Genomic DNA, 15,737 nt, shown 5'->3' with positions numbered 1-15,737 from the left:
ATATAAATATATATATAAAACTTCCCCCTGTCTCTTTCTCTCCTCCTCTCTCCTTTTTTTTTTTAATTTCCTATAATAAAGTTTCCTATTGGATAAAATCAGTTCCCTGATTTATGCCTGGCTCCTATTGGAAGTTCTCAGGGGCTGACATCACTTAGGAAAGCGAGGGGGTAGGGCTGCCAGATCAGTTTGTCACCACCCAGGCTCTCTAGCCTTTGGCTGGGTGCAACTTCCATTTTAGGTGTTGGATCTGAGAGAAAAAAAAAGAGAGGGAGAGAGAGAAAGAAGAGTAGGAAAGATCCTGAAAGGAGGAAGAGGTGGCGAAAAATCAACTACCTTGCTGGATTTGTCTTTCTCAGCACATTGACGAAGCCTTGGGTTTCTTTCTTAAAGGACTGGTTTTTAGAAGTCCACATTTGAGGTGTGTGCCTTTTTAAAAATGTGTATACAGACGGGTAAAGGAAGATAAGCCAAATCGAATTTTTGTCTTACGGTAACCGGAGGGAATTTACAAACAAGAGTCTGCTATGCTGATGGGTGATTTTTAAGCAATTACTACTTTTCCTTTCTACTTACTTTGGGGAATTTCGGTATTTTATTGTATTAAAAAAAGGTTAAAATATTCAAGACCCAGAAACAAACTTCTAGGTCTCTCTAACATAGGGGCGATGAGTGGATTCAGAGGGGTAAGAGCAATTGTGTAAATTTACATTTTGATGTGTTCTTTTATTTTATATTTTTTTTCTGGATTAAGCTAACAAACTTCTGATTTCAGAGCCCAAACCAAAAGTTGGCATGTTGCGTGTGGGTTGGGAAAGGAATTTGTCCGGGTCAGAAGCTAGTTATACAGATGGTTCTTCATATGTTTCAAAACTTTTTTTCCCCTTTTATTATTAGATTCGTGGAAGTGGAAAGTTGCAGGGAGCTTTGCAGCTTAAATTGTGGTGTTTTTTTCCCCAGAGAGTTTGAACGGCCCAGATCGGTTTCAGCCTTGCTGTTCCTGGGTGGATCCCTCTTACTTTTCCAGGTGCGGTGGGTGGGAGCCTCATTCTCCTGCTAGACGTAGCCTCCTTGCTTTGCCTTATAACAGAAAACAAATGGATCCATGTTAACTGAATTGCCATTCCTTTCCTCCTTAAACTACCTTTGATTGCAAAAATTTGTGGAGGTGTTGTATGTTCAGTCTGCAAATACTACCGGTAACGTTTGGTTTCTGTGCTTAAAGGGATAAGGAAATTCTAATCATGTTTTTTAGTTCACCTTAGTAAAGTGGCAGTACACCTAAAAATATTTTCAGCTTTGTGCTTTTTGAAAGGGCTGTGGATTAAATAAGGTTAGGCCAAGAGAAAACAAACTTTAGTGTTTAGAATGCATTCGAGAAAGCACAAGGGGAATTCTTAATTTTAAACCAAACTGAAAGTTGTTTTTTGGAGGTGAGTTTTTTGTTTCGTTAATTTGCTGTGAAATCAGAAATCTTAAGAGCTGAAGGCCCATGACTGTTTGCATATCTTATATTTCATCTTAAGATTTGTTTTGTTTTTGTTTTCGCAAATACATTCTTGCAGAAATACTGATTTTAGATAATTATATAGCCAACTCATCAGTAGCTGAAAACCGGGTGTTCTCTTCCTTCTCCCTTTGAAAATGTGAATCGGTCTGAAAATTATAGCTGGAAAAGATACTGCCCTAATTGTAACAAGATGGGCTTTAATATGTAAGCTGCTCATTAGCTTTAAACTGGTATGTTTCTTTAATAATCCTCTGATTTTGTGCCTCCCTCCCCCCAATTCTTTTTAGACTAGAACACTTCATTGAATTCCTTTTCTGGAATGAAAGTATTTCTTGAAAGGTGATTTCATCTTTGTGAGGTTGTGGCTTCAGGGGAAACAGAACTTTGTTCCTCCTTTTAATCTACTATCATCTATGCAAGGGCTACAGTAAAATTTTAATGTCTGGATCTCATAATTATAGCAAGTGTAGCTAAAAAGAAAGAAAAAAGACAACATGTACAGTCTGTTGGGCTGTAGTTCTTATTTAATATTTTCCAAATTTCTCTCAAATGTTCTCTCTGCCTTGACTCCAGCCTAGGGACGTTTCTTGGTGGATCTTTGGAGGGTTGGTCATGTTTCTGCCAGAGTGTCGGTTTCCCACTCAACCTTTAGGGGGAGGGATGAGGGAATCTGAAGAAGGGAGTACAAAGGCAGTTTGAAAATAGGTTCTGGATGACTGAGTGGTGGTGATTTGGGTCCAGCTTTAAATACTGGGCTTTGTGTAGCTGCAGAGAGCATCCTAGTTAACTAGCGTCCAGGAGTATTTCTGCGAACTGAGGCATTGTTTTGACTGGTGTGTACTGTGAAGGCTTTTGGATGATAAGATGGAAGATTTGTCTTCTACCTCACCTCTACTAGTTCTTTCAGGAAATATAATAAAGGACAGGAATAAGTAAATCTTTTATTTTTTGTTGTGCTCCTCATTTTAATTTTGGGGTGAAAAATGATGACAAGTAAGTATGAGTTGTGCAGATTTTTCTTTCCTTGTTTGACTCCTATATACTGTTGGTTTCTTTGTTATATGACTAAGGTAGCGGGTCTGTGTGCCAGGTCGGAGTCTCCTTTGGGTGGTTAGAGTTCTACTGCCTTTCTTAGGGTTCCAATTAGGGAGAGTCAGAGGGGCTAGAACATGTTCTCTCAGCTAGTATAAAAATTGGGGCTATTGGAGATCTTAAAAAAAAAAAAAAGCTCCAAGTAATTGCAATTCAGCCTTAGGTTTATGAGGTAGTTGCTCTCTAGGGATGGGTGAGACAGGATGGATGCAAATAAATTAAGCATAGTTCACTATTCAGTTGGAATAACAAAATGATTAGCTCTGTATAATTTATTGCTTTCTATTTTGGTACCTGATGGTCTTCTGTTACTAACTGCCAGTCCTCCCTCTCCCACCCTCCCTTGTTTTTTTTACTGTTTGCTAAGCATTTTGCATAAACTATGTACTTAATTTCCCACAACAACTGTTTTTTTTTTGGTAAGGAATTTGAGCCTTAGAGAAGCTGAGGTTCACTGAAAATCTCATTGCCTGTAAGTAGCCAAAGCTAGGATTAAATCCTGGTCTGACTAACTACCAAGTCCGTGGACATAACCACTAATACATTGCCATTCTCCAGAGAGAACAGAAACAAGAGCCAGAACTAAAATGAGCCCTTGCTAGAGGCAAGTGTTTGATCTTGGGGAGGGTCAGTCCTCACTTAGATTTCTAACCCACTCAGTGTTGGGATAATGTATGTAAAAAATCCATTTTCCATAACGCCCATGGGGGCCGAGATATGTTAGAATGGATATTATCTCAATCTTTAGAAAAGGGATCTTTCCATATGTACATCATTGCTGTCCTAATTTGTTAAACTTATCGGAAATGCTTCAAACTTCATTTGATTATCAGTGAAATTGCTTCTTCTAAAGAATTTTCAGGCATGTGGTTTGGAATGATATTGCCAGTGTGGTTTGGAATGCCTTGCAGGGAGAGGCTTGTAGCAGGTAGTTCAAATAGTGTTTATCACACTGTATTAAAATTGTCTATTGATTTTTATCTTTTCCTCTAGAATGAATTGCTTGAATGTAGGTACTGTCTTATCTCTGTATTCTCTTAGCACCTATTTGGTGTCTGGTATATACTGAGGTGCTCAATAAGCCTTGGTTAAATAAGGCGTTTGATGGGAATTAGTGAGGGATTTTTGTGGGGAATGCTGAAAGGAAGTTGAGATAAGAAGCAATACAACATAGATTAATAAAATTGCAATGTAATTTTGAAACTTTTACTGTAGTCTGTAGTTTCAACCTTTTACACATTTCGTACCTTCCATTTTTTTTTTTTTTTTTGTGAGGACGATCAGCCCTGAGCTAACATACATGCTAATCCTCCTCTTTTTGCTGAGGAAGACTGGCTCTGAGCTAACGTCTATTGCCAATCCTCCTCCTTGTTTTTTTTAATCCTCCAAAGCCCCAGTAGATAGTTGTATGTCATAGTTGCACATCCTTCTAGTTGCTGTATGTGGGACGCCGCCTCAGCATGGCTGGGGAAGCGGTGCGTCGGTGCGCGCCTGGGATCCGAACCCGGGCAGCCGGTAGTGGAGCGTGAGCACTTAACCGCTAAGCCACGGGGCCGGCCCCGTACCTTCCGTTTTTAATTAAAGTTTCTGGAAATAATTGAAGATTTAAAATTTTAATTTTTCTTTAATCCTGTTTCCCTTCTGGGCAAGCAGTCCAAAGAATAGTGTAAAAAAGTTAGGGTCCTAGTCATTTCATTTCATAATATAGGCAGCTGTTAACTTCAGCCACTGGAACCTTAAATGTAGCCATTTTCTAGGGGAGAGGAACTGGTTACCTAGAGCATATTAGGGCAGCAGCAGGGAAATATTGGCTTTCAGCCATGTTAGAAGTGAGTGGTTTTTATACTTTTTAATAAAAACATAAAAAGCTTGGGATTATAGTTTTGAACATCAGTGTTTCAAAGAAAGTATGTTTGTATATCACTGTGTTTTTTTTTGTGTGTGTGTGAGGAAGATCAGCCTTGAGCTAACATCCATGCCAATCCTCCTCTTTTTGCTGAGGAAGACCCGCCCTGAGCTAACATCTATTGCCAATCCTCCTCCTTTTTTTTCCCCCTTTTTCTGCCCAAAGCCCCAGTAGATAGCTTTATGTCATAGTTGCACATCCTTCTAGTTGCTGTATGTGGGACGCCGCCTCAGCATGGCTGGACAAGCGGTGCGTCAGTGCGCGCCTGGGATCCGAACCCCGGGCCGCCAGTAGCGGAGCGCGCACACTTAACCGCTAAGCCATGGGGCCGGCCCCCTCACTGTATTTTTTGTCACTGCTTCTGCCATGAAACTTAAAGAAATTTTGTTCACCAAATGTATTGGGAAGTTTATGAGTTTAAGAACCCAAATGAATTTTCATGAGCAATTTAGAATAATAGTAACAAGAAGCTTGCCTAAAGGAATGAACCATAGGTATTCAGTATGTGATTTCATGTTCTCTTCCCTCGAAAAAGGAGTTCAATGCCATGAGAAGGTGAAATAGGGATTCTCTGCCTAAATGCAGCTGCCTCCTAGGTTTCCAGTAGAGAGCATTGATATAGCCTGGCAGGAAGGTTGTAAGGAGGGAAGAACAACTGTCTGGTTAGAACTAACAAGGAGGAAATATGGATTGATTTGTATTTAGTTATATTGTTTAATATATTTTTGGAAGTAATTTTTTTATCCTTATTCTACTTGGAATAATTGCATGTTGTTGATTATTAAATATTAAACATTGAGAATGGGACCCACATTTACTATTCTGGTTCAGGAACAGTGTTCCTCATTTTTAGGGGCACTTCCTCTCCATTAAGTCCTTTAGTCTGCCTGGAGTGGTGTGGGCCATTTAGATGAGGCATATAGTGGGGACATTATAAGGATCCAGAGTTTTCTTTTCTTAAAGCCTTCTTTACTGGCCAGCAGGTAATTGGTCATCGCTTTTACAAAATGTGTCCCATTATATGATGATAAAAGCAACTTTTAACTTTTTATTTTGAAAAAATTTCAAACTCACAGGAAAGTTGCAAGAAGAGCCCAGTTACTCCCTGTATACCCTTCACCTAGACGCCCATTGTTAACAGTTTGCCACAAGTGCTTTGTTCTTTATTTTTTGATCGATATGCTGACCAAACAGAATTTCCAGTCTGAGAGTTTCACAGATATGGAGAGGCAGGGCAGTTTAGCATAATGGTTAAGAGCATGGATGCTGGAGCTGGACTGCTTGAGTTCAAATCTTACTGTGCCACTTACTAGCCGTGTAACCTTGGGTAAATTGTTTAATTGCTCTATGCATTGGTCTCCTTGTCTGTGCAATGAGGACAATAATATTAACCATCTCTAGGATTGCTGTGATGATTAAGTGATTTAATATATGAAAAATTCATAGAATGGTGCCCAGCTCACTGGAATACCTTGCAAATGTTTGCTATTAGAATGGATACTTTAATGAATTCAAACATCATTTGTCTGTTGGAATAAATGCCCTTTAAGATCTCTTAAAATCTGAGACTCTATGGTAGATATGTATGCTTATATTACAGAATAAATGGGCTTCCTGGAGGGGTAAACTAACTTTCTTGTTTTTTATTTTTATTTTTTTAATTAATTTTTTTTTTGAGGAAGATAAGTCCAGAGCTAACATCTGTTGCCAGTCCTCCTCTTTTTTGCTGAGAAAGATTGGCCCTGGGCTAACATGCGTGCCCATCTCCCTCTACTTTATATGGGACGCTGCCACAGCATGGCTTGATAAGCGGTGCGTAGGTCCTAGCCTGGGATCTGAACCTGGGAACCCTGGGCTGCGGAAGTGGAGTGCGCGAACTTAACCACCATGCCACGGGGCCGTAACTTTCTTTTTTTTTATGGGAAAAAAATGTCTTTGGTAATAGGCAAGTTTTGGGAGTTTTGTGGGTAGGGTTGTCCAAAATAAAGACATGGATAACTTTTAATAAAGTAAAATGAGGTCTGAGTGGGGGAAGAGAAACAAGTGGCAAAGCTTGAATATCTTGCAGTAATTTCCTCAGAGACTTGGATACTTGAGGAAAAAAACAGCGATACGTTTTTCCCACCTTTTTGTATCTACAAGAGACAGACAGAACTTTAGCATCCAAGGGTAGACTTTAATTTTGGCAGAGAATGGTTTGAAAAAGCTTTGTTTGGGTTTATTATTCTTGACTTTGAACCAGATTCTTTACCTTGAAATCTCACTTGTTTAACCAGGATTTTGTAGGATAACATTCAGTTATGAATGGTTGTACAAGAAATAATTACATAAAAATGAAGGCAGGCTTTTACTATCCCTTTTCTTGAAATAAACCTCTCTCTTTTATGTCCAGAAAACATCATTCTCTATTTTCTTTTTTTTTCTTTTTTGTGAGGAAGATCAGCCCTGAGCTAACATCCATGCTAATCCTCCTCTTTTTGCTGAGGAAGACGGGCTCTGAGCTAACATCTATTGCCAATCCTCCTCCTTTTTTTCCCCAAAGCCCCAGTAGATAGTTGTATGCATAGTTGCACATCCTTCTAGTTGCTGTATGTGGGTCGTGGCCTCAGCATGGCAGGAGAAGCCGTGCGTCGGTGTGCGCCAGGGATCCGAACCCGGGCTGCCAGTAGCGGAGCGCGCGCACCTAAGCGCCAAGCCACAGGGTTGGCCCATCTATTTTCAACCCTTATTTGTGGACGTTTGCAAAACTGGGACATGTAGAAATTTTGAGTTCTTCAATGCTTCCTGTGAGAAGCATGCTTCTAAGAAAGAGGTCTGCTCTTGTATGTGGAAAAGCCAAACTGTGCCCTGTGGGAAATATGTGTTAGGTGCAGCCTTGCCTGGAAAGTTTTAGATTTCCTCCAGTCTAAGGTTTTCCTTCTTTTTTCTTTCCCTTCATACTAAATAACCCATGAAACTAGTGTTCTGAGTAGTATTTAAACTAATTTCTATTGGCACTCCGTAACTCCCTATCGTAACTCCCCCAGCTCTCCACATTTTTTTAAACCCACATTTCCCTCTACTGAATCTCCTATGTTGTCTCCATTTTGTTTGCTTTCCTGTTCTCTGTTGTCTCTCTTTGCCTTTCCTATCTTTTTTTCCCCTTAGGATTATGGTCTTCCTGGGCATCGCTTTGCCTCACTAACACTTAATGTGGAAGAAATTTCTGATTATTACTGAATAAATTGTACTCATGTGCCAAAGGTACAAGTTTTAGGATACTGCTTCAGGTTTACTTCAATTAGATCTGGATTAGGATTAATTGTTGTGATCCAAGAAGATTGACCTCTTTTAGTAATTCAGATTATTTTTATGTTTTTGATTTTCAGATCTCATCCACATTTACTAATTAATTACTCATTTTGGTTCAGTTGACAGTAAAGCAAAAGAAATTTACTTTTCTCAGAATAAGTTATCAGTTTTGTATGTGCTTCCCTTGTTGTTCTATATTGGAAGGCAGTAGCATGTTGAGAGGTCTCTTTGTAGGGTGAAAAGATTTTTGTTTTAGGGAGCTTATATTTTAAGAAACCAAAATATGTTCTGATGGTTGAGGACATAAGATGTTATAGAAACTAGGTCAGCTTTTCAAGACCTTTATCATAGTACCTACAGTTCCCATTTCATTGCAAGTGAAGTAAATCTCATTGAAATAAAATAGCTAGTGTATATTCAGCACACTTTTAAAATAGAGTAGTCTATTTTAAAGGATAAATTGGTGCCAATCTGATTTCTTTCCACTGTTTCTTTGTTGGAATGGAGGGAGGGTTCTGTAACCTCTCTGCTGTTCTACTCTCTGTTGAATGCTTTGTAACCAGGGCAAAGCTGGCTATTTGAATGAATGCCCTGCAGAAGGTTAGCCAAATCTGCAGGTAAGGCTACAGGAGACCCCAACTGATGGGCCTATGATCACAATTAGAAAAAAGGTATAGAAATAAAAATGAAACAAAGTTGATTTATTTTTCTAAAATTTAACTTTTGTTTTCATTGAAAAAGTAAAACGTCTTCATTTATTTGAAAGAAGTTTGAGAGCCTGCTGTATGCCATGCACTGGAATAAACAGTACACCAAATAGACCTCACAGAGCTTACATTCTAGTTGAAAGAGATAAATAAGCAAGTAAATATATAGTATGTTAGAGTGTGATGATACTATTGAGAAAAAATAAAGCAGGATATGTAGGGTGGTGAATAAGAAATGCCAGGGTGGGAGTGAGGTTTTTTAATATAGAGTGGTCAGGGAGGGCCTCACTTATAAGGTATGTTTGAGAGAGACCTAAAAGAAATTAGAATGAAGTCATGTAGATATGAATAGAAAGTGCAAAGGCCCTGAGGCTGGTTATTACCAGTGAGCAAGAGAGATGTGGGGAGAAGTAGATCTGTTTGGGGAGGTCCAATGGGTGTGCGTTGGGAGAAAGGGCAGATAATATAGGACCTCGTTGGGCCGGCCCCGTGGCTTAGCAGTTAGGTGCGTGCGCTCTGCTGCTGGCGGCCTGGGTTCGGATCCCGGGAGCGCACCGATGCACTGCTGCTCCGGCCATGCTGAGGCTGCGTCCCACATACAGCAACTAGAAGGATGTGCAGCTGTGACATACAACTATCTACTGGGGCTTTGGCGGGGGGGATAATAAATAAATAAATAAAATTAAAAAAAAAATAGGACCTCCTCATGCACTATACAGTACAAGGAAAAGTTGTCTCCCTCTCACTTAAGACCCCAGAGACAATAGCTCTTAACAGTTTTTTTGTGTATTCTTTGTAAGGAGTTGAGGCAACACCTGACCTAGCCTCCATCTTTGTCCCATTGCAGAAGTTCCATGTGAGTATAGTCAGCAAGTAATTTGCAGAGTAGCAGATTTTGCATAGGTTCATGACCCTTGTCTTGGACAGTGATAATAGTGGGGCAACTACTTAAAATAAGCTTATATGTGTTTGGGAAGTGAGATCAAAATTTTCTTCCCCAGAGAAATATGTTTCTCTACCTTCTTATCTACATAGCCAATTTTCTATGAACAGAAGTGACAGCCTGGATCTGGTACAGTTTCCTTTGAGTACATTTGTTGGTTTGGTTTATGTGCTTTTGACCAAATATTATGCCTGTCCCACTTATCTGCTGCTTTTTTTTTTTTTCCACTCATTTGACCAAAAAGCTCCTGCTTTCCCAAAGCCCTAATCACTGGGATTTAATGGCTTCAGGGCCCACTTTATAGGCCACCAAATCCATATCTGTCTAGCACATCAGGGGAGATGGTCATTCCTGATAACTAACTGTATGTCTGGTTTCCCTTTCCATATGTTTAAGCAGTTAGGGTTATTAAAGCATGTGCTGAGCCACTTGGCCTGGTTGACTTTGGTGGGATTTAGGAAGAAGCACCAACTATTTAGTGATTGTTCTATGGCAACCCCATTTGGAAAATAAAAGGATATTTGATTACCAGAGTACTTGTGTCTTGAATCACCCGTTTTTATTTTTCCCTCTCAAGATTTCTGGTTTAGCTAGTCTGTCCCGCAGTGAAAAAGTCTCTCTGTCTCCCTCTCTCTCTCTTAGTTTGGAGTTGAGCCCTGGAACTTGACCTGGTTACCCTCTATTCTTCCCTTTAATTATACCTATCTAGTTGTCATCTTGTTACTTAATATCGTCCTTGGGAGATGACCTCAATCAGGAAACATTTTTTTCCCTTCTATCACCTTCTCTTTTGGTCAGGTAACTGTATTATCTTGCGTAGAAAATACTCTAGGCAACATAGATTCCCTAAAATTTTGAAGTTGTTTTAAATAACTGCTTGATATGTATTACTTCAGCATTTATAGATGTTTGTAGTTGCCTTGAACGTATATCTTTCAATGCCATTCTTCTTTCCTAAATCTTTAGTGACACATGCTTCCTTGTGGAAATATTTCTCTTTATGGTTCTTCTAAAAACATTTTGCTACTCATTTGCTCTTACTCAAACCAGAAGTTAAAGTGACTTGCTTGGATAAGTGTCAGAGGTAACACTTGAATCCAGAGTTTCTCGTTATTTCTATTATATCGTCAACTGGGCTAGAATTATCTATGGTCTTGAATGCTAGATTTAGGACTTTGGACTTCTTTTGGGATGGAATGTGGAACCAATCTTTGAATATGTGGCACAGCTCTTTGTTCATTGGAGGAAAGTTAAACTAAGTCATTTTAAAAATAATCGAGGGGTCTGGCCCGGTGGCACAAGCGGTTAAGTGCACGCACTCTGCTGCAGCGGCCTGGGGTTCGCCGGTTCGGATCCCCGGGGCGCACCGACACACTGCGTGGCAAGCCATGCTGTTGCGGCGTCCCATATAAAGTGGAGGAAGATGGGCATGGATGTTAGCCCAGGGCCAGTCTTCCTCAGCAAAAAAAGAAGAGGATTGGCAGATGTTAGCTCAGGGCCGATCTTCCTCACACACACACAAAAATAAATAATCTAGTTGTCCAATCTGCAATGTAAATAGGGATATCCTCCAAGGTAGCAACTCAGGATTCCAAAGAAGTGAGACAGTTCTTCCTTCTAGGTCTGAGTTTAGGATATAGGATTTAGGACTGTGTCATTCCAGCCGTCCTTATATTTAAATCCATGCTTTCAAAGAGCCTCTAATCCAGACTGAACAGTGATCTGAGCTGTCTGGTGAACAGTAAAGCAAGCCCAAATAATGTATTTTGTAACCAGTGCCCTTTTTGGAAGAGGAATGTGGTGGTCAGAGAGTTGTCAGGATAGGCCTGTACAGTAGTTCCCAGCAGCTGACTATCAGAATCACTTTGAGCTCTTTTTAAAAATATGAATTCCCAGTATTCCCTCCAGAAATTGATTTATGGGGGATGGGGAGGTAGATTTGGGAGATCGTATTTTTTTTTCCCAGGGGAAGATGTGCCCTGTGCTAACATCTGTTGCCAGTCTTCCTCCTTTTTTTTTTTCTTTCCCCCAAAGCCCCAGGACATAGTTGTATAAAGTTGTAAATTCTTCTAGTTCTTCTATGTGAGCTGCCACCACAGCATGGCTACTGACAGATGAGTGGTGTGGTTCCGTGCCCGGGAACTGAACCCTGGCTGCTGAAGTGGAGCGTGCTGAACTTTAACCACTAGGCTATCAGGGCTGGCTTGGGAGATTGTATTTTTTTTTTTTTTTTTGATGAAGATTAGCCCTGAGCTAACACCTGTTGCCAATCCTCCTCTTTTTTGCTGAGGAAGATTGGCCCTGGGCTAACATCCGTGCTCATCTTCCTCTACTTTATGTGGGACGTCTGCCACAGCGGGGCTTGGTAAGCGGTGCATACCGCTTACCGTTTGCGATCTGAACACGCGAACCCCGGGCCGCCAGAAGCAGAATGCACAAACTTAACCACTACACCACTGGGCTGTCCCTGAAATTGTATTTATTTAAAAAGCTTCCCAGGTGATTCTGATCACTCAGGTTTGAGGACCACAAAACCTGAACATTTGAGTTAAGCTATATATCTGTGTGATTTCTCAGGTGGGTAGTTATTTAATTAATGTGAGAAGCAGAGGAGAATAGTTCATGGTAGTAGACATGGTGATAAGGTGGCTAAATTGAAATTTTCTACCTCTGTATCTTGTATTGTTTTGGAATTACAGATGTCACTGCCTGATTTGGGTGTTGTGCCAGTGCTTAGCATGGTATGGAGGACTTGCCTGTTAAGGCGAAGGGAAATTTTAGACCATATCTCCATTTCTTCTCCCCATTTTGAAATTGTGGAACAAATTCAGGAGAGGATGTTAGCATTGAAACTCAGCTGGACAATTTGTTTAAAACTTGACAGGAAAGGCCAATGTTACTTCCTGTCTGAAAAGGAACTGCTGGCTTCCTTCCCTTCCTCCTTGGCTAACTCTGGCCAACTTAGAGTATGGGTGGGGGAGGGGTTGATCACATTAATACTTTTAACTGGCTACCTATGCCTTGGGAAATTAGCTTACCATCAGTGTTCAAGTGTAGAACCATAACGCTTGCTCCCTTCTTCCCTTACTTGAAACATGGAGATGGGTGCTGTGGGCTCCTGTCTCCTTGCCCTTATGTGGGAGCCCTGTGCTAGGTTTGGCTGTTGCAGTCCAGGAAGCCTTCCAATCTCCCAGACGTTCTTTTACATTCAGCCTTATACCTCCCCTGATCTATTTGATAATAGATAGGAATTGTAGGGAAGAAAGTGAAATCCGTTGGACACTGAAGGAGGGTAGGTTGTGGAAAGGAGAACATAATTGGGCAGAGGGGAGTGGATGACAAAGTTTTCTTATTTTTAAATTGAGCCAAGAAAGCATTCCTTCTACGTGGGGCCAGTTGGCACTCTTCCTGCTATTTTAGTCCAAGCTTCTCCTTCCTACTGGCCAGTCAATTGTATTAAGTGTTTGATGTGAGTTTGAACTGTGGTCTCGGGGGTTGGGGGAGGGAGAGTGGTGGAAACAGCTGGTGCTTTCATCAAGCTATCTCAATTACGTTTCTTTTCAGAGTGTTTGGGAGTGGGGGGTGGCGGAGGAATTGGATGTGTGTTAGCCGAGTCCCAGCAACTCGCATGTAGTGGGATTGGATTCTCAGGCACTCTTAATACTATGTGGGATGTTGGCTAGTTGGAATGTAGCTAAACCTTTCCCAGTCACATTCTTTTCTCTGCCTCCCCTCCCTCCAATTCTTTCAGCTTTGGGCCTGATTTGGAGAGAAAGGGGTATATGGGAAGTTAGATTTCCAACCATTGAGGATACAGCTTAAGTCTTGGGCCCCTCTGCTGACTTTCTTCTTACCCATTCATTATTCAGTTGGTTGGGTTTTCTAAATATGTCTGCAAACAGCTAGAGATAGTTAGAACCAGAATCTCTGGTGAAGTAATACTGAATTGTAATTGGTTGGCTATACTGGTCTCCTTCCCTCCCTCATACCCTGGGGTGACTGTATTTCTGAGTCAGCACTCCTTTTTTGTCTCACCTGTTCAATTTGAGGCAGAGAACCTGCCAAGCATCCTTTTGGAGCAGCAGCACTGATATGGGTGTGTCTAGTTCTCTGTCTGGGATGTGTCTTTTACAACTCTCTTTTTTTTTTCTTTTTAAATTTTTTAAAGTGTCTCAGAAAACTCTCCTACTTGACTGATTTTTGTATATCAGTCTCACACCGTAGTACTTAATTAACTGATTTATTTGGCCTGGGCTATGAATGAGGGAGAATTGGCTAAGAATACTAAAATTGTAATTAATTTTTCAGTTACTCTTGAGAGAAAAAGGAAGTTAGTCTGATTCAGTGCTAGGTAAGAGATCTTAAACTTTTACTTTTGTGTGCTTCCATGATAGAGTTTGCAGTGACTAGGCCCTGCTGCTGAAGTTCTGTTCTAAAATATAGTGTTGCTAAATATTCTCTTTGCTATGCAGCCGTAGAATGTCTGACTGTTGTGTATATTCCTGCCCCATCTCTTTCTACCTGGTTACATCAGATCCAGATATGGACTAATTCTTTCTGAATTGTGCTGTTTTATACTTAGCTTCTTTTGCATCGTGTAGTGTCTGAATCAGAGTTCAGCCCAGAGTACTTTTAGCAGATCCGAGAAGGGGGAAGGAGTCTAGGAGAAAGGGAGGAGAAAAGATGAGAAATGATAGCATATTACTAGTTAGTTGCTTGGAATATCCCTCTGGTTGGAGAACTCTTTGCTGAGCCTAGTGCTATGCTTTATGCAAGGAGAATTGAGCCCTTTGGGCAAAGGGTGTTACTTCTTTGGATTTCAAGAATCTCTGGCGATTAGAGCTTGACTTCTCTCTGCATCTTTGCTTCTGGGGTTTAGGACTAACAACCATTGGGCTTGTACAAGATAATAGAAAAATGTGTCATTTATCCCATTCTTGGAATCAGCTGAGGACCTTATTAGGAAGGGAGGCTTTCTTTTCTGACAAGTTTCCAAATCTACAGCCCCTGACCCACTGCAGGGGGAGTAGTGAGCAGGAAAAGCTGAGATTGCTGTCTTGACCTCTTTGCTGCCAGGGCTACTGTGCAATTCCTATCCTCTCATCCCCTAGGGAAGTAGGGAACTTTGCTCCCAGCACCTGTTGGTGCCTGTCCTTCCTCTTTGTAGGGTGGAGTCTGCTGCCTTTGTTTGTTTTCTGTGGGGCCTCTTAGGAATCAACTTTATGCTTGTGGGGAAAAGAGTTTGAAAGACTTTGAAAACAGTGGAAAATGGGTGATAGAGAAGGTGACAGAGGATGTGTCCTAAAGTAGTTCTCCAGGTGGGAATATTCCATTGACTGAATCTAGGTTGGCGATCAGATTGCCATGATGAAGCTTTCTTTGGGATGTATCACATGTAGCTGAGCTGAGTATAATAGCAGCAGTAGCTTTAAAATCTCCAGTTCAGTGCCTCCAAAGTGAAGAAACTTGCCAAATAGGAATCTTAAAAATCCCCTCACCCGCTCCGAACCCTTAGATCCACATACAGTGTCTTTCTGCTGATTCTTAAAGGCCTGAGCTTTGTCCTATGTAGTGTTGGCTTGGGGCAGGGAGGAGGGTTGTTTTCCAGAACATGATAAGGAACTGAGCAGGGCAAAGTGGGAGCTCTGGCTGGTGATTGGTAGACAGGATGCCCTGGAATGCAGTTGGCCTGCAGCCCAGAATCCAGCACTTTGTATTTGTTTGTTTCTGGGAGACTGTGGTCTGGTGCTACTGTGACAGGAAGTGAGAAAGCTGGGAGTGGGGGAACGGAGAGGGGCGATGTCTTTGTGGTTCTCCTGTGAAATCTCTTTGTCCCTGGAGAGCAGCTCTGCTACAGGGCTCTACTGAGAAGAGAGCAGCCTTTGTGTGTCTAATGGGTCTCAGAGCATCTAGCTACTCTGAGGGATTAGGGAGTGTGAATTCTGACTGTGGTTTTTTGCGTCTTAGCGCTTGAGTTATATAAATGGCCTCGATCTTTTAGCATTGGGGATCTCACTGAGTTTTGTGTGTGCTACTATTATTTATAAATCTCTAGGATTTAATTAAGAAAGGAATTCTAGAAGGAGATAGATTTTTATTTATATGTTTTTTCCCTGTATATATATTTCGGATGCCTTGTTGGGTCTGAAAGGACAGAGAGAAACAGGCAATTCTGGGGCCCTACATTTTAGGTCTTATCCTTCTAATTGGCACCTTACTACATACAGAGCTGGAGAAACCTACCCATTCTTTGATTTCAGTATTGAGAGGTACTGGCAATTCTCTGTT

General features: G+C 41.0%; 1 protein-coding gene across 17 annotated transcripts in view; it reads left to right on the top strand.

The window, feature by feature from the left end:
- The first annotated feature begins 200 nt into the window (after nucleotides 1–200).
- Nucleotides 201–15,737, top strand: part of CTNND1 (catenin delta 1) — a 47,097-nt gene continuing 31,560 nt past the window's right edge. For 7 of the 17 annotated variants that reach the window (XM_014792851.2, XM_014792854.2, XM_087422894.1 and 4 more), the window contains exon 1: nucleotides 202–421. The gene's annotated coding sequence lies outside the window, so the exon portion shown is untranslated. Of the gene's footprint in view, nucleotides 422–960; nucleotides 1,028–15,737 lie in introns of all 17 variants that reach the window. The other 10 variants (XM_014792856.2, XM_014792852.2, XM_087422892.1 and 7 more) reach the window with 4 other exon arrangements.

Source organism: Ceratotherium simum, chromosome 34, assembly GCF_057802395.1.
Source record: "Ceratotherium simum simum isolate JZ-2026a chromosome 34, ASM5780239v1, whole genome shotgun sequence".
Lineage (NCBI taxonomy): Eukaryota > Metazoa > Chordata > Mammalia > Perissodactyla > Rhinocerotidae > Ceratotherium > Ceratotherium simum.
The sequence above is the reverse complement of the archived record's forward strand: the minus strand, read 5'-3'. Positions and strand labels throughout refer to the sequence as shown.